Genomic DNA, 19,562 nt, shown 5'->3' with positions numbered 1-19,562 from the left:
ATAAAGGAAAGTTATAAATAAAAGAGTATAACTGTCTATGAAAAAGGATCTTCAATTAAAAAATCAACATGAGAGGACTATTGCAGTAGGAAAGGAAATCTTATATGATAAACTCTTGTTCTAGAATCAAACAACTAGGTATTTAAGGAAGAGGTGGTATAGGACAAGTCAGAAAGTCCAAGCATGTCACAGATGGTCTCTGTAAGTTGTGACAAGGTTTGTGAAGGGGAATATATAAAAGGAATTTTGTATATGATTCTTAGGAATAATTAAAAGGGAACTGTTTATAATAGTCTTTCTAAAGAATGGTTCTCTCTGTTAAAACAAGGTTTTCTGGTCAGGCACGGTGGCTCGCGCCTGTAATCCCAGCACTTTGGGAGGACAAGGCAGATGGATCACGAGGTCAGGAGTTTGAGACCAGCCTGGCCAATATGATGAAACCCTGTCTCTACTAAAAATATAAAAAATAGCAGGGTATGGTGGTGAGAAAGAAGACACAGTGGAAGAGGAGTCCACCATGAGGATCCACATCTTCAGACTCCTTTCACAAACAGCTTGTCTCTCTATGTCTTTCTATAAAGCAAAGGGAGTTAAGGAGGAGGTTTATGTAAGAACAGCTAGGGAATCATCACGTCTGAGAAAGTTCTAAGGAAAAATCCTACTTAAAAAGGAGCTAGTGCCCACTTGGTAAGAGAGCAAAGGTAAAAAGCATTGATCCATTTGTTTATCTAGAAATATCTGTGAACATTCTCCCTGCAAATCTGTAAAAATGCCAGTTCCTGCACCCAATTCAAGCAGTTACATGGATTTCCTGAACCATAGCCATAGAAATACTTATTCTATTTCTACATTGAAGGTATACATTTAAAAACAACTATACGAGGCCGGGCGCAGTGGCTCATGCCTGTAATCTCAGCACTTTGGGAGTCCAAGGTAGGTGGATCACGAGGTCAGGGGTTTGAGACCAGCCTGGCCAACATGGTGAAACCCCATCTCTACTAAAGATACAAAAAAAAAAAAAAATTAACTGGGCCTGGTGGCACACGCCTGTAATCCCAGGTACTTGGGAGGCTAAGGCAGGAGAATTGCTTGAACCTGGGAGGTGGAGGTTGCAGTGAGCCGAGATTGCGCCATTGCACTCCAGCCAGGGCGAGAGGGCGAGACTGTATCGCAGAAAAAAAATAAAAATAAAAACCCAAGCAACCAAACAGAAAAAAACAACTATATGAAAAACTCCATAGATGGGTTGACTATGATGGAGAGGGTTGCCACATAAAATATAGGATGTCCTATTACATTTGAATTTCAAATAAACAATGAATATAAGTATTTAATATAAGTAACTCTCAAATAATGCATGAGATATGTTAAAAATCTGAAGTTCGAATTTAAGTGGGCATTTTATATTTTTATATGCTATATCTGGCAATCCTAGATGAAGGAAGTCTCTCTTGCCTAACTCTTGGAAGGGCAAGCAGCTATAAAAAAGTAGAAGATAATTAATACTTCCAAATAGTCGTGGGTTCTAAAAGACAATGAAGCAAGGCAATGTTGGCTCTTTAACTGTGGAATCTTGAAAGACCTCTTAGACCTGAAATCTGAAGAAAGAGAAGAAACCAGCCTCATTATAACTTGGGGAAGGGGACACTTCAGAGTAGTAATTAAGATCAAAGATCAGACAGGTAAAATTCCCACCCTGACCCCAATTTATCATTTGATGACCTTGGGAAAATTATATTTTTGTGCCTTGGATTTATACACTTTTAAGTGGAAATTATTTGTACCTGTCTCATAATTTTTTATGACAATGTCATGTGAATTTGACTAGGAAGTGCTTAGCTCAGTGTCTGGTACATGTTGGCCCTGAATGCCTTATCATAATGTGTGGGGGTGTGATTGTGTTTGTTTCATGGCATGTCTGTTTCTCACATGGTGTGTCTCTAGGTGCTAATCTGTCTCTGTGTCACTCTAGGTCTCTGTTAGTGTTTTTAAATATTCTGTTAGTATTATATTTGATTCAAGTTGTGTCTGATAGCAGGAGTTTTTTCCTATGGCCCCAGGATAGGTTGCATTAAAGCTGTGTAGTGGAGAATGTATAGAAGAGAAAGAGAACACCACAGTGTATAAGTATACAATTAAGTGGAGCCATCTTGGCTCACTGCAACCTCCACCTCCCAGGTTCAAACGATTCTCCTGCCTCAGTCTCCTGAGTAGCTGGGATTACAGGCACCTGCTACCATGCCTGGATAATTTTTGTATTTTTAGTCGAGACGGGGTTTCACCATGTTGGCCAGGCTGGTCTCAAACTCCAGCTCCTGATCTCAAGTGATCTGCCTGCCTTGGCCTCCCAAAGTGCTGGGATTACAGACATGAGCCACCACGCCCAGCCTACAATTGATTTTGATTGGTATATGTTGTAGTCAGTGTAGGCTGCTATAACAAAGAGTCATAGACTGGGTGGTTTATATACCATAGGAATTTATTTCTCTCTGTTCTGGAGGCTAAAAGTTTAAGATCAGGGTGCCAAGTGTGGTCAGGTTCTGGTGGGGGCCCTCTTCCAGGTTGCAGACTTCTCATTGTATTCTCACCTGGCAGAAAGAAGGTAAGAGAGTCTTCTGGGGTCTCTTTTACAAAGACGCTAATCCCATTCAAGAGGACTCCACCCTCATGGTCTAATTACCTCCCAAAGGCCCTACCTCCTAATACCATGATATTGGAGGTTAGGATTTCAATGTGTGAATTTGGGGGGGACACACAATCATGCAAATCATACAGCATATTTTCTGTTTGAAGAAAAACTTCCTGAGTTCTCATTTTATCAGAAGATACCACATTGGGAACAAATTATTATTCAGTGATATCATGTGCTAGAAAAAGAGATCTACATATTTCTGTATATATTTGACAGAAGCAGATCAACTCTACCCAAGCGAGTGGGGTAGTTTGAGAACTATAATCCAAAAGAAGGTAAACATGGGCAAATGTCCTATTAGCTGGATATATGAGGAAGCATCACATATCAGAGTTGAGAGAAGCAAATAATCACTTTTCTCTATAGTCTATGTAGAAGGGTAGACCTGGAAATAGTCTTTGAAGAAGTATACATTAGTCAAAGCTAAAGGTGCAGGGTAGGTTACATAAAGATCCTAAGAAATGTACTGGAGATAGGAATTCATATGACATGGGTGAGCGAGACTGAAACTTCACTCTAAGGAGCAGTAAGGTAAGTGGAGGGCATGGAGGGTCTTGAGTGTCAGCAAAGGAGTTGGGTATTGATCCAAAAGAGACTAAAATTGTCATTTGATATATTTTCTCTCTATATATGTGTATATATTAATATATATCATAGTGTATCAGGGTTTCTCAGCTTTGAAGCTATTGATGTTTTGGACTGGAAAATTGTTTGTCGTGGAGAGCTGTCCTTTGCATTGGACTATGTTTGGGAGCATCCCTGGCCTTTATCCACTGGATGCCAGTAGCATCTCCTCTCCAGTTGTGACAACAAAAATGTCTCTATGCATTGTAAAAAGTCTCCCAATGGGGCAAAATCACCGTGTGTTGAGAACCACTGCTTAGATCCTTCATTCATGAAAGAGGCATGCTGGTTGAGCAGGGAAGCCTCAGTCATAACTTAGACTGAGTTTTTTAGGTAGTCTATTGTCTTGTACACATATGTGTATCCTGCATCACCTGATGTGAGGCTAACCCTTCCTAATACAGTGTTTCAAATTCATGCCTGCTTCTCCTTGTATCAGCATCCACACAATGAACCAATATCAGGCTTTCTATAACAGATATAAAAAATGAGTTAAAATGTAATGTATTAATAAAATGAAAATTTAAAAATAATATCACATGTATTAGCACAAAAACCCAAAGATATCTGAAATATACCTAGTAAAATGTTGGCCATATTTCTATGTAGAAAGATTGTGTGATGCTATTGAGATAAACTAGAGAAAACCTAAATAATGGAAAGGTAATATATACATTGTAAGATTTCACCATTTTATTTTATTTTATTAGTGTGTTATTATTATTATTTTTGAGATAGAATCTCACTCTGTCACCCAGGCTGGAGTGCAGTGGTGCGGTCTCAGCTCACTGCAACCTCTGCCTTTCAAGTTCAAGCGATTCTCGTGCCTCAGCCTCCCAAGTAGCTGGGATGACAGGCATGTGGCACCATGCCCAGCTTATTTTTGTATTTTTATTAGAGATGGAGTTTCACCATGTTGGCCAGGCTGGTCTCGAACTCCTGGCCTCAAGTGATCTGCCCACCTCTGCCTCCCAAAGCACTGAGATTACAGACGTGAGCCACCATGCCCGGCCAGATCTCATAATTTTAAAGATACCTATTATAATCAAACTGATCTACAGATTCAGGAAATATTATCCAAAATCACAGCAGCTTACTCTTTTTTTTTGGCAGAAATTTACAAAATAATTCCAAAATGTATATGTAAGTACAGAGAGGCAATACAGAACAAGCAAATCTTGAAGGAGAAGAATAGGTCAAGTTTTCTGTTACCACATATCAAGACTTATAAAGCTATAGTAAATAAGAGCGTGGGGGATTATTAAGTTAGATAAATAGACAAGAGGAAGAGAGTCAGAAATGAAAAGGACCGCACATATGGGCATCTGGTATATAGAAAAAGTAAGTCTGCAGAATAAAGAGGGAAAAGATGGGTTTTTTTTCAACAAATGATGATTGGTCTTTTTCTTTTTCTTTTTTTTTTTTGAGACAGAGTTTCGCTCTATCACCCAGGCTGGAGCAGAGTGGCACAATCTCAGCTCACTGCAACCTCTGCCCCCTGGGGTTCAAGCAGTTCTCGAGCCTCACCCTCCTGAGTAGCTGGGACTACAGGTGTGTGCCACCACGCCCAGCTAATTTTTTGTATTTTTAGTAGAGAGATGCTTTCACCATGTTGGGCAGGCTGGTCTCAAACTCCTGACCTCAAGTGATCCACCTGCCTTGTCCTCCCAAAGTGCTGGGATTACAGGCATGAGTCACTGCCCCCCACCAAGTGCTGGCTCATTTTAATACCAAATGAATATACTTATTTCTAGATAAATGAATTTAGATAGATAGATAGATAGATAGATAGATAGATAGATAGATAGATAGATATTCCAGGTGATTTTCCCTCCCACTATACATAAATATCAGTTCTAGGTGCATTTTAGATCTAAATGTGAAAGGTAGAACAAGATAGCCTCTAAATGTTAATAAAGGGAAATATCTTTGTGACTCCTAGGGAGCAGAAGATTTGTAAAACAAAACCCACAAAACACTAACACATATGTACGTATATAATATATGACAAATACACACATATAAATAAATTTGGATTCATTAAAACTAAAATCTTTTGTTCCTCAAGTTGTTAAGAGATTCAGAGGTTCAAATGGCAAGTTACAGTGTAAGGGAATTGTGTTTATAACACATGGAATCAACAAAGAGCTTATAGTCAAAATATAGAAAGAGCTACTACACCTGAGTAAGAAAGGAACAGAAAAACAAAACTCAAGTGATTTGAAGAGGCATTTCACAAAATGGAATATTGAATAGTAATAATAATATAAAAAGGACTTAACAACATTACTAATCAGCTATTTACAGAATAAATAAGCAATTTTGACCCATTAACATCCAGGAAAATAGTGAAATTAAAAAGCCTGATCATATTAAATTTTGGAAAGAATTTGAAGCAACAGGAATTTAATGTATACTGCAGGTGCATGATACTATCTCTGAAAATTTTGGGGGTATCTAATAAAATTATCTAATGAATTATGCATATCGTAGGCCTCAACATTACATTTCTGTATGTATATCCAGTGCAAATGTGCACTGAGATATGTGGAAAAAATCTCCAAAAATGACGTTTATAATAGGCAAAACTTGATAAAAAGGTCAATTGACAGTAGGATGGATAAATAAACTATGGGTATCCAAACCATGGAACAGTACAGCACAATGAAAATGAACTACGATTACATGGATCTATCTCACCAACATCATATTGAACAAAACCAGACCCATGACATATCCATAATGTATAACTCAGCAATGTGAGCACATATGCATCAGAAGAAATGTACAAGAAGGGCCCTAGAAGTAAACGGAAACACAAATCTTCATTAACCTAAAATGTGTGGTAGGCAGCTTTTAAGAGAGCCCCCACAATACCCAGCTCCTGTTAATCGTGCCCTTGTGTAATTCCGTCCCTTTGAATGGTGGGCTGGGCCTACTTAAACGTTTTCAATGAACAGCATCAGCAAAAGTGATAGGATGTCACTTCCAAAATTAGGTTATGAAAGATTCTGACTTTTCTCTTGCTTGTACTCACTCTGGCTCTTCTGAATTGCTTGCTCTGATGACACAAGTTGCTATGTTGTCAGCAGTCCTGTGGAGACTTCAAATGGCAAGGAACTGAGAGTTGCCTCCAGACAATAGTTGGTGAGTACTTATATCCTCAGTCTAACATGCTGTTAACAACCATATCAGTGATCATGAAAGCCAGTCCTTCACCAGTCTAACCTCGAAACGACTGAAGCTCCTGCTGGCACCTTGATTGTAGCTTTGTGAGGGACCCTGAGCCAGAGAACCCAGCTAAGCCACTCCCAGAATCCTCACCCACAGAAATTAGAAGCCAATTTTTTTTTTTTTTTTTTTTTTGAGACAGAGTCTTGCTCTGTTGTCAGGCTGGAGTGCAGCGGTGCGACCTCGGCTCACTGCAACCTCTGCCTCCTGGATTCAAGCGATTCTCCTGCCTTAGCCTCCTGAGTAGCTGGGATTACAGGCACGCTTCACCACACCCAGCTAATTTTTGTATTTTTGGTAAAGACGGGGTTTTACCACATTGGCCAGGACGGTCTCGATCCCTTAACCTTGTGATCCACCTGCCTCGGACTCCCAAAGTGCTGGGATTACAGTCGTGAGCCACCGCACCCAGCCGCCAACAAATGTTTTAAACAACAACGTTTTAGGGTAATATTTTACCCAGCAATGGAAAATGAATACAAAGGATAAATATGTTGCAGTATGTTTATGTTGTGACATACTATATAAAAACAGGGATAAACAACAACAAGAATGAAATGTGTAGAATATTATTTTAAGGAAAAACATAGAAAATATACTGGAGCTGTGATTCTATTTATATAACGTTCAGACATAGGTAAACAATGGTGTTTAAGAATAAAATAATAGGTGATAAAATCTTAAAAATGCAGGAATAAAAGTCAGGTTGGTTATATATATGATATATAATATATGCCATATGACATATACGACATATGCTATATGCCATATGACATATACGACATATGCCATATGACATATACGACATATGACATATGACATATATGACATATGACATATGACATGTATGACATATGACATATGACATATATGACATGACATATATGATATATGACATATATGATATATGACATATGACATATATGAAATATGACATATGACATACGATATGAAATACGATATATAACATGCGATATGTAATATATGACATATAACATATATGATATGTAATATACGGTATATAACATATATGACATGTAATATGCTATGCATGACATATACGATATATGACATATGGCATATACGATATATACTATATGATATATAACATGTATGATATATGATATATAACATGTATGATATATAATACATGATATATATTTTTGGGGAAGAGAGGAGACAGTGACTGGGAAGTTTCCCTTATTAGATGCTTGCCATGTTTTACTGCTTGGCCTTTGTCACAATTCTGCAGGTGCTTGCTTTGTAATTACTTAAGTTGGCATACATGTTTTATACACTTTTCTGTACTTAAAGTTAAGTTTGCATATATATTTTATGTACTTTTCTGCATGGGTAATAATATTCACAAAAAAAGTTTAAAAATGAAAAAAGTGCTATTTTGTAGAACAAGAATTTTCAAAAATGGATAAAATGGAAGTTCTGAGATAGATACATGGATATTTTATAACTAATATAAATTTCAATGTATTTAAAATTTTTCTATGAATTAATTGTTTTAAAAATCTATTTGAAAAGTTAAAGGAAATATATTTGAGGTAAACGATTCTAAGGACTGATAGATTTATAGCAAGTAAATGCATAAAGAACAGAATATGGAAAAATTCTTGCCATTCTACTTGATATATCCAAAATATATATGTAACATATATGATTTTATATAAATACAAAGTATATAAATAATTGTTGACCAGGCATGGTGGCTCATGCCTGTAATCCCAGCACTTTGGGAGGCCAATACGGGTGGATTGCTAGAGGTCAGGAGTTCGAAACCAGCCTGGCCAACATGGTGAAACCTTGTGTCTACTAAAAAAAAAATTAGCCGGGCGTGGTATTGGGTGCCTACAGTCCCAGCTACTTGGGAGACCGAGGCAGAATAATTGCTTGAACCCGGGAGGTAGAAGTTGCAGTGAGCCGAGATTGGGCCACTGTACTCCAGCCTAGGTGACAGAGGGAGACTCCTTCTCAAATAAATAATAAATAAAGTAAAATAAATAAATAATGTAATTCAGCTTGTCAAGTTGTTGATGGCTGTTGTAAGACCTCGGATCGTGTGTGTGTTTCAACAAAGTGTCACTCTGTTGCTTAGGCTGGAGTGCAGTAGCATGATCTTGGCTCATTGCAGCCTCCACCTCCCGAGTTCAAGCGATTCTCCTGCTTCAGCCACCCGAGTAACTGCGATTTCAGGCGTGCGCCACCATGCCAGGGTAATTTTTGTATTTGTAGCAGAGATGGGGGTTTCACCATGTTGACCAGGCTGGTCTCGAACTCCTGACATGAAGTGAACAGCCCACCTCAGCCTCCCAAAATGCTGGCATTACAGGCGTGAGCCGCCGTGCCCGGCGGTTCTTGTCTTATTAGTTTAAAAGAATTTAAACCAGAGTCACACAGCAAAAGAAGTGCAGCGTAGATTAATTTATTGCAAAGGAAAAATAATATTTTGTAAGTTAGGTGCAGAATAGACAGCGCACGCTGAGAGAGAGAGAACCCAGGGCAGGCTGTTCCTAAGAATGAGACAGCAAAGATTGGCGCTAGGGAGGCTCCCTTTATAGGGGTCTTACATGACTATTTAGAAGGAGGTGGGAAGAAGTGTTACTAGTAAGCATCTTCTGGGTAGTCCTCTGAGTGCACATGCGCAGTAGCTGTACATGCTTGTTCTTACATGGGATGTCTCATTGGCATCTTAAATCTCCAGTCAGAGGTGTGTTTTTTACTATTGTAATGAGCAAAGGCTCAGTCTAAGTACAGGTAAAGTCAAAATGCGCATGCTGTCTCTAGGGGAAATTTCCTCTTGATAGCTGTTGAATGAGCTCAATTTCAGTGTGAATGCTGAGGCTTATTGTGTTGTCTGTACGGTCACCACGGTTGCTGTGTCCCAAGAACATGGTCACCTCCTTGAATACCTATCCTGCGTCAAAGTGTCAGTAGGGTAACTGGGTCCCTCTTGTACTGTTGATTGCAAAGAGAAACAACATACACTGAAATAAAAATCACTAATTACCAGCAATAACCAGAAGACGTTCAAAGCCTTTGACCTATGTTTGCAACAATCCTTTGACTCATTAATTTTCCTAAAATACATTTCGAAAACAGAAGAATTGCTAAAGTATATATATATATATATATATATATATATATATATATATATATATTTTTTTTTTTTTTTTTTTTTTTTTTTTTTTTTTTTTTTTGAGACGGAGTCTCTCTCTGTCGCCCGGCCTGGAGTGCAGTGGCCGGATCTCAGCTCACTGCAAGCTCTGCCTCTCAGGTTCACGCCATTCTCCCGCCTCAGCCTCCTGAGTAGCAGAGACTACAGGTGCCCGCGGCCATGTCCGGCTAATTTTTTGTAGTTTTAGTAGAGACGGGGTTTCACCTTGTTAGCCAGGATGGTGTCGATCTCCTGACCTTGTGATCCGCCCACCTCGGGCTCCCAAAGTGCTGGGATTACAGGCGTGAGCCACCGCGCCCGGCCAAGTATATCGACTCCTGTGACTATAATGCAGCTATTAAGATGATGATGAAGAAGACTTGAAAATAACTTACCTTCAAATTTCATAACTTGTTTTGTTTTTTGAGACAGTCTCTTTCTCTTGCCCAGGCTGGAGAGCAGTGGTGCCATCTCGGCTCACCGCAACCTCTGCCTCCTGGGTTGAAGCGATTCTCACGCCTTAGCCTCCTGAGTCGCTGGGATTACAGGCGCCCACCACGCCCTGCTAATGTTTTGTATTTTTTTTTAGTAGAGACGGGGTTTTGCCAAGTTGGCCAGCCTGGTCTTGAACTCCTGACCTCAGGTGATCCACCTGCCTCGGCCTCCCAAAGTTCTGGGATTACAGGCCTGAGCTACAGAGCCCAGCTTGCTTTTTTCTTTCTCTTTTTCTTTCTCTTTCTTCTCTTTTTCCTCCCTCCCTTCCTTCCTTCCTTCCTTTTTTTTTTTTTTTTTTTTTTTAACAAAACAAAACAAAAATCTTGTGGCCATGTCAGTGCTACACGTTTCTTCAATGTTGGTCCCTCGATTTGTCTTGAGAATTTCTGTCTTGGTGTATTTGTCGTGCTGGTTTTTTTTTTTTTTTTTTTTTTCTGCTTATCTTTTCTTTTTGATTAATTTATTTTAATGCTCACAGTAGTAATGATTTCTAAAAGAAGGGGTTGGGGTCACCACACCTCGAGTTTCCCCTCCTTTTTGGCAGCTTCATCTCTCTCTCTAACCCCACCGTCACCTTCTTCTACTCTACTCCCCTCTCCCCTTTCTCTCAGGCTCTAAGGCGTTTTTGCAGTCATCAGGTAGGAAGCCCACCAGAAGAATATTCATTAAACTGATAACGCGAACAATATTGACAATCAATACCCAATCAACCATTAAAGTTAGAAAACCCAACAACACCATCGTAATACTGATAGTACAGAATTACGACAGCTGCTTTTTCCTCTCCAAGGCCAGGGTCCTGAATTCCAGGAGAGTCGAAAGGAAAGTTGGCTGGACTTGGGTATTGTTTCCTCGTATTAAAAGGCCTACCCGACGAGGGTGGGATTCGAACCCACGCGTGCAGAGCACAACGGATTAGCAGTCCATCGCCTTAACCACTCGGCCACCTCGTCTCGATATACCGCATTTCCTGAGTATTTTATTTCAGAGTTTGTGATCGGAACCCACAGACGGCCTTAGAAGACTTAGGACATGGTTCGAAGACGTTTGGGAGACGTGGAAATGGCTCGTTTTCACATGAATGATCAAGAACTGAATGGAAACGCTTTGAGGGGGGAAAAACGGGCTTAACTTTCATGGGACTCACACAAATGTTCGAGACATGATAGTAACATAGTTGCCGGGCGGGTCTCTCCCTTTCTTCCGCTTCCTGGTCCCGAGGCAGGCGGTGTCTGAGCAGGCTGCGGGCGTGACCGTGCCGACGGGGCGCACGGGGTTTGCCTTCGACATGGGGCGGCAGGTGAGCCGGTCAGTCCTTCTGTCAGCTCACCGCGTCTAGTCGCGTCGGGATCGCGCACCTGGGAGCCAGCAGGAGACGGAGATTCCCAAAACCGTTCACACCGGAATCGATTTCTCTTCAGAGAAGCCCACGCAAATCAATCACAGGCCGAGCAACAGGGAACAGGGGAAATCCTGCAGGAATGGACCCCTGCTGTATTTTCACACTCTCACTGTGGGGATATTTTACGTTAGATTGCACTAACATCTTGAGTGAAGACCACCTTTACTTGTTTCTGTGAATTCACAAAGAATCATCCTTTTCTTTTTCCCCGGAAGAGCCCTTAAATTGTAGTGTTTGCTGCTTAGACGTGCCTGAAATCTTCAACCTCAACCCAACCCACTTCCTTACCTCTTATTTTCCATGCTGAGTCCCATTTGGGTTTTTGCATCAAGACAGATCTAGTTTTCCTCTTCCAACAAGCGATTTTCTCTCATGAAATGCTCTTTCCCTTTCTCACTTTAGCCTGGCTGAATTATTGATCCATACTTTGGTTCTTAAAGCTATTTTTTTATAAAATTAACAAAATTTTTAATCAAAGTTAACTACGCATGTTTTAAAAGCTCAATTACTTCAAAAAAAATATGTGTATGCGAAACAGCGGTCTCTCCTATCTTATTCCTCTTAGTAGAGGCATTTTCAGCCATTTGGCATTTTGTGTTGCTGTTTTTACCTGCATGTCTCCAAATATCATGCTATTGCAGAGATGGCTAGTTGTCCATTCATTATTTCTGTTTTTTCCAATAAATGGAAAATTAGCTGAACTCATAGCCACCCATGAAAAGATTACAGTGACTTCCCTTGAGAGTCAGCATCATCACGTGACCAATTTCTAAGTAAAGGTGTAAGAGAGAAAATGTATGTAAAGCTTCCAGGTTATGTCCATAAGAGAAGGAAATAACCTCTATTTATCTCTTCTTCATGTATCTGCTTTTGAGAATGAAGGCTTCATGAAACAGTGATTGAACCCAGCACACTGGAGGAAGGAGGGAGCCATGACATAGAAGACTGGAACCAACACCATGAAGCCAAAGCATCACCCTGGCATTGATTACACCCTCAGACAGTCACAGTAATGTCTGCTTCTTTTAAGCCATGGTTCTTTTGGGTCTTTGTTACAAAGACAAAATTGTATTCTAATACATATGCTACATATTAATTTTAAGCTTAGTATTTTCCATTGATTTCCCATGATACAAATAGAAGATTCACTTCTCTTCCTCACCGTAAACACCTCCACGGACACTCTTCTTAGCAATTTTTCCTTCAAATATAGTTATATCAGAATTTTTATTGAATGAGTAATCACCCTTTATATAATTATGTTTGGCAATATTATTTACCTTTCGTATTTTGTTTCCTGAACATTATTTTTAGAAAAAAATCACAAATAACCGTAAAAGCTTTGCCAAAGCAATAAACTGAGTGATTTCTAAACTTGATATTTGGTTTTCATCCTGATGTCTTCCTTCACCATTGTACTATACATTTTATTTCCCTGCCACTGGTGCTGTATTCCCAATTTCTCGTGTATTTTCTATCTTAATATACCTTCACATTTTGGTGGAGTACATTGTAAAGCAGCTTCCTGACAAGAAGTTTATTGTAGATGGAGACTTTTTAATACTTCTCCAGCAACTTGATTGAATGTTTGTCTGGGAAATATTTTTCAAGCTTTTGAAATTCGTTTCAGGATTTTGAGGGAGTTCTCTATTTTCTTCTAGCTTCCAGTATTCATTTTGAGAAGTACAAAGTCATTCTAATTACAGAGTCTACATTTGCAGTTGGCTTTTATTTATCTATTTCAGGATAATTTCCTTGTCCTCAATGTTCTGCAATGTCTGAAAGATATGCTTTAGTGTGTTTCCAGTTTCTATTCCTTGTTTTGGGAACTCTGTTACATCATTAAATCATGTATTTCGGTTAGGGATATTAGCTTGTTTTTTGTTGTTGCTGGTTTTGTGATTTCTGTGTTCTCTGTCCTTTTTTTTTTTTTGAGACAGTCTTGCTCTGTTGCCCAGGCTGGAGTGGAGTGGAGCAATCTCAGCTCACTGCAGTCTCTGCCTCCTCAGTTCAAGTGATTCTCTGCCTCAGCCTCCCAAGTAGCTGGGGCTACAGCATGTGCTACCACACTCAGCTAATTTTTTTTCTTTTCTTTTCTTTTCCTTTCTTTCTTTTTTCTTTTCTTTCTCTCTCTCCCTCCCTCCGTCTCCTCCCTCCTTCCCTCCCTCCCTCTCCTCTCTTCCTTCCTTCCTTCCTTCCTTCCTTCTCTTCCTTTACTTGGATTTTATCTCCAGTATGCTTCCTCTACTTTTGGTTTTGTTTTTACTGCTCTTTCCTGGTTACGTTCTTTGTACTTTTAAAAAATTAATAGACATTTTAGGCAGTTTTTTATTTACAGAAAAATTGATGAGAAAGTACAAACAGTTCCCATATTTCTCCTCTCCTTCCTATAGCTTCCCTTGTTATTAAGTCTTGTACGATTGTGGTCCATTTGTTACAACTGATGAACCAATATTGATACATTAATATTAACTAAAATTTGTAGTTTATTTTAGGTTCAGTCCTCCTTGTTGTAACTCTTATGGGTTATGTTGTAACTCTTTCCTCTTTGATAAATGTATAATGACATGTGTCCATCATTGCTGTATCATGTATAATAGTATCTCCACTCTAAACATTCCCTGTGCTTCACCTCTTCATCCTTCCCTCCCTCCCTCCCTCCCTCCCTCCCAGCAATGACTGCTCTTTTTTGCTGTTTACATATTTTTATGTTTTTCACTATGTTGTATAGTTGGAATCATATATACAGTATGTGGCCTTTTCAGATTGACTTCTTTCACTTAGCAGTATGCTTTTAAGATTCCTCCATGTCTTTTCCTGTCTTGATAGCTCTTTTCTTTTTATCATGAAATAATAGTCCATCCCTTGTGCCACACTTTGCATTAAATATATCTGTTCACTTACAGAAGTACATCTTGGTTGTTTATGTTTTAGCAAATCCAAATAAAACTGCTATAAACATTGATGTGAAGGTTTTTGTGTGGACATGGGTTTTCAACTCATTTGAGTATATATCAAGATCACAGTTGCTGGAGTTTCCCTTTATATTTTTACTCCACGTTTTGGAGATGCCCTTCAGGTTTTATATCAATTGTTCTAAGTTTTTTCTTTCTACTCTCATAATTTTAATTTCAAGAGACTTCTATAGAGTTATCCTTTTGTACAGCATTCTTTCTCTCCCTTTCTAAAAAAAGCTTTTAAAAAATCCCTGTTTCTCAGATTAGACACTAACTTCAGTGTCTAATGATGCCTAGTGATCTTTGATTGCTGGTCCATAATTATAATTAAGCTCTAAAAATAACTGGAAACTAAAACCATTAGTCCAATGTATTGACTCTGGGAACCATTTTAGAATGACCTGCCTGTGTCATTTACTATCAGACTCTTACATGTCAAAATGTCCAACTTATCCCTCTTAGGATAGTAAAATTCCTTGTAGAGAAGGGTCATTCAATCTTTTCTGCCTAGATGACATCAAACTGACTTTCTGAATTCAGAGAAAATTCTTAATGAACAGAGGTTAGAGGAAGTTCCTTTTGAATTTCAAACTTAATAAGTAATACTATTCCAAGTTATAAAATTAAATTACAAATAAATTATACAATTAATTTATAAATAAATTATACACTTATATTTTATTTATAAAAAGAGACAATATATTACACCCCACCTATGAATAAGGATCTGCATCTTCATACTCAATGGCCCATAAAATTGGTCAGAAAAAGGAAAGGTAAAAAGATCCACACTTTCAGAATACCAAGATGAGCAGGGCAAGTTGAGTCTCCGTGAGGTCCATGAAGCTAGAACGAAACTGGGGTTGGGGAATGGTGTTCACTTTCAGTCTTGGCCACAAAAGCAAACAAAACAGCTGTTCTGAGGAAATATTTTAATTTAGACAGCATGAGCAAAATAACTGGATTGATATCTTCCTCTCCATTTTTTCCCTCTTTCGAATTCTAGTGTCAATCAATTCTCCTGAGCGTTTTCAACAAAGTACCCGCAAATTTCCAGAACATGGATTGAGAAAAACTTTGAGATTCCAGCCTTAATGACTGCTCCTCGTGGTCTCTCTCTCCAGTTAGACGAACCTGGGCTAGCAATATTCCGAAGAGTCAACAGTCAGCCCTGGTGCTATATACTTCCATGGGAATTCCATACTTTCTCAAAACGCGTCATCATGGTAAATAATTAAGTACCTGTAATATTAAGTTCTGTAGAAATGAAACCATGTTTTTCCATCACTGCCTCCATAGCTTTCGGCACTGAAGGTGACATGCCGTGCTCATTGGCTATGCATCCGTTGAAGGAATAAAGGAATGAATTCTGACCCGGGAAAGCAGGAGAGGCAGGAGTGTGACACCTTAACAGTCGACTGCAGTGGGAGCAGCGGCACCAGCAGCACTTGGGGAGACTTACTTTCCAGTATGGCGGGAGTAGTAAACACTAGGAGTCAGAGAGTGATGACCAAAGCTGGAGTTAAAAGTGGAAATTAAAATTCTCCTTCCTATAAGAGGAAGATAATCGGTTAACTGCAGCTCACGTTTCCCCTCCAGCACTCGGCCAAACACGCACACGCAAGCGCGCACGAGCTGCCCACGGCCTTTCTTTCGGGGTTTGAGAAGAGATGGACAGAGGTGGGAGAGCGCCGCTGCAGCCGCATCAACATTCCGGTGTCTGCCCTTAGAGGAGGTCTGGGATTCAGTACTTGCCTGCTTCAAAGACAATTCTACTGTTCATGTGGTGAAAGCACATATTTTTGGGTATGAATATTTGGGGAAATACTTTAAAAATCCTTAAAGCTTATTGGGCGAAAATGAAGTGGGCTCGTCCGGGATTTGAACCCGGGACCTCTCGCACCCGAAGCGAGAATCATACCCCTAGACCAACGAGCCACTTAGAAGTGATATTTGCGCATATTTACTGTAGGATTTATTCCCAAATTATTTATTTTTATTCTTCAAAGGATTTGTTACCAAATAATATTTATCACTCCATCAATTATTTACATAAATGAAAAGGTTGGAAAGGCTATTTCTGTGGATGGTCTGCTGGTAGCTTAAATTACCATACCAAACTACGGTACAAGCTGGTAGCTTTAATTACAAATTAAAACTTGTAACCTGTAGAAACATTTCTCCTTTATTCTACTTTGCTATACTACTCTAAGTAATTTAACTCATTTTTTTTTCCATTTTTAGCTTTCAATTAAAATGTTAGAAAAATTTGAGTTTTCAAGTTTCCTTATCTCACTTCCACCCTTTTTGAAAGTTGGATATTACTGTTACTGAGGGACTTCTAGATTACTTGCTCTAACAAGGAATATTGTCGCTACCAGAAATTTTTCAGAAAGAATATTCCTAATCTCAGCAAAATTCTACTTATAAGAGATTTCTTAACGTCAGCTTTTCAGGGGTACCAAGATGTATTTGGTTAGTTTACTAACTTCCTCCTACATACAAATTTAAGAAAGTTACAAAAACCTTTGGTTAAATGCAAAGAAAATTTTTACAACAGATCATTAGCTGATACATCTAAGTCGCATTTTATATTCATGTTAAGATTTATGTTTTAAATTAATGCAAATTTTCAATTTCATTTTGCTGTCCCGAATTTGATGCCTTCAAAAATTTAAAAGCTAGTTCTCAATTATCCAATAATTATTACAGAGTACCTGTTTATTTATTTACTGAAAATGAAACTCTCTTGCAAGGACAAATCAAAATAAGGATTATCTTGAATATGTGTGAAGAGAAATCAATCTTTTCTGAAAGGGAGAGTAGATTTAAACTAGTACTTAATTTGAATTTTGACATGGATTTACTGAGTGGATCAAAATAATTATGAGGCTACTAGGCATTCCTCTAACTCCTGCCCACCTTACTAATGTTAGAATAGTGAGATTCTTTTGCAATCCAACTGCTTTCTTTGTACTATGAAAGCCTAAAAAAATCTTGACTAATCCCTCTGAAACACACACATAGGAGTAGTAATCATTCCTAACTGCCCTAAAACTTAGAAGTGACTATGATTCAGACTCAACATTCCACTTCCATGAAAATATGTTTTTCTCCTCAAGAAATAGCATCTCATGTTCATGCATAGATGGAGCTGGGACTTAGGACTGTACTGAGATTTTAAATCAAAGGTTAAATATTTCAGCGTGGAAAATAATTATTCATCCTGAACCCAACAATTTCCCAGATAACCTGTTCTTTGACGCACAACTTAGAGCACTTCTCTTCATCTTGAAGTCAACAGAATAGATCAGTTTACTAATTTCTGAACTCAGCACAATGGTCTTGGGATCACATACTTTATATACAGACCCACACTCTCAACCCCAAACCCTCATTCTCTCTTCAGTTTCATAGTATAATATACATTTCCCTTCCCAAATCCAACTTTTCTAAGGATAATAAATAGTTCATTTACTTTTATACCAGTGGGAACTCAGATTCCAAAGAAAGGTCATTATTTAAAGATTACTAAACATCAGCACCATTACACACATCAGGGGACCCACGTAGGACTTATATTCCAGTCATTTTACAGAGATGTTTACTGTCCTTTTCTAGGCCATGTAGATCATGCATAATAACATGCTTAGTTGCATTAGCAAATATGAATATATTCATAAACTCAAATTTCTTGAAAAATAGAAAATGTGGCTTAAAGATGCAGATACCGAAGACAACTTAGAACAATGGATATAAAATTTCCCGACAAATGACAAGATTCATTCACCAAATTTCTATATACATATACACACATACACATAAACCTACACACATATATACATATATCAAATTACTCAGCAATTTCTCTGTTGGATATATACCCCCAAAAAATAAAATTAGCACCTGGTAGAGGTATCTGCATTTCCATGTTCCTCAATAGATGAATGGAGAAAGAAATTGTGGGATATGTGTGTGTGTGTGTGTGTGCGCGCATGCACAAGCGTGTGCATAATAATGTGTATATATAATATATATATTATACGTCTGAGAGCAGTGGCTCACGCCTGTAATCCCAGCACTTTGGGAGGCCAAGGTGGGTGGATCACTTGAGGTTAGGAATTCAAGACTAGCCTGGCCAATATGGCAAAACCCTGTCTTTACTAAAAACCCCGTCTCTCACAAAAATTAGCCGGGCATTGTAGCGCATGCCTGTAAATCCAGCTACTCAGGAGGCCAAGGCAGGAGAATTGCTTGAACCCTGAGGGAGGAGGTCGCAGTGAGCCAAGATCGCACCACTGCACTCTAGCCTGGGTGACAGAGTAAGACTCCATCTCAAAAAAAAATTTGTTTAAATTACAATATATATTATAGTGCTATATATGTGTGTGTGTGTGTGTGTATAGTGGTATAATGTGATATGAGTATATATAATGAAATACTATCTAGCCTTATAAAAGGAGGTACTGCCATTTGCAGCAACATGGATGAAACTGGAGGACATTATGCTAAGCTAAATAGGCCAGGCACAGAAAACAAAATACTACATGATCTTACTTATATATGCAATCTAAAAAACAAAAACAAACAAAAATCTCAAATACACAGAAACAGAGTACAGAGGTAATTATCCGGAGTGGAAGAGTAGAGGAGGAAATGAAGAGATAGAGGCCAAAGGGTACAAAGCTGTAGATATCTGGGATGAGTAAGTATACAGATCTAATGTACAACATGAGGACAATAGTGATAGTATTGTATTATATGCTGGAAATTCTCTAAGAGTGGATTTTGGATAATTTTAACACACACACACACACACACACACACACACAAATGGTAACTGTGAGATGATGAATATGTTAATTTGCTTGACTATAGTAACCCTTTCACTATGTATATCAAAAATTATTTTATACATCTTAAATAGATGCAATACAAAGTTTAATTAAAAATAGATGTTTATATCAGTATAAGATCTCCTGAAACAGAGTTGCA

General features: G+C 38.5%; 1 protein-coding gene and 2 non-coding genes across 6 annotated transcripts in view; 1 reads left to right on the top strand and 2 right to left on the bottom strand.

The window, feature by feature from the left end:
- LOC115891967 (histone H2B type 1-J) overlaps positions 1–16,751 on the top strand; it is a 35,324-nt gene extending 18,573 nt beyond the window's left edge. The window contains exons 3-5 of one of the 4 annotated variants that reach the window (XR_004056816.1): positions 12,486–12,619; positions 15,574–15,793; positions 16,167–16,746. The gene's annotated coding sequence lies outside the window, so the exon portion shown is untranslated. Of the gene's footprint in view, positions 1–12,485; positions 12,620–15,573 lie in introns of all 4 variants that reach the window. The other 3 variants (XR_004056817.1, XR_004056815.1, XR_004056818.1) reach the window with 3 other exon arrangements.
- Positions 11,080–11,161, bottom strand: TRNAS-GCU. Its single transcript has one exon. It is a non-coding gene; the product is annotated as a tRNA-Ser (tRNA).
- On the bottom strand, positions 16,434–16,505 carry TRNAP-CGG. Its single transcript has one exon. It is a non-coding gene; the product is annotated as a tRNA-Pro (tRNA).
- Positions 16,752–19,562: the final 2,811 nt, after the last annotated feature.

Source organism: Rhinopithecus roxellana, chromosome 4, assembly GCF_007565055.1.
Source record: "Rhinopithecus roxellana isolate Shanxi Qingling chromosome 4, ASM756505v1, whole genome shotgun sequence".
In the NCBI taxonomy this organism is placed as follows: domain Eukaryota; kingdom Metazoa; phylum Chordata; class Mammalia; order Primates; family Cercopithecidae; genus Rhinopithecus; species Rhinopithecus roxellana.
The sequence above is the reverse complement of the archived record's forward strand: the minus strand, read 5'-3'. Positions and strand labels throughout refer to the sequence as shown.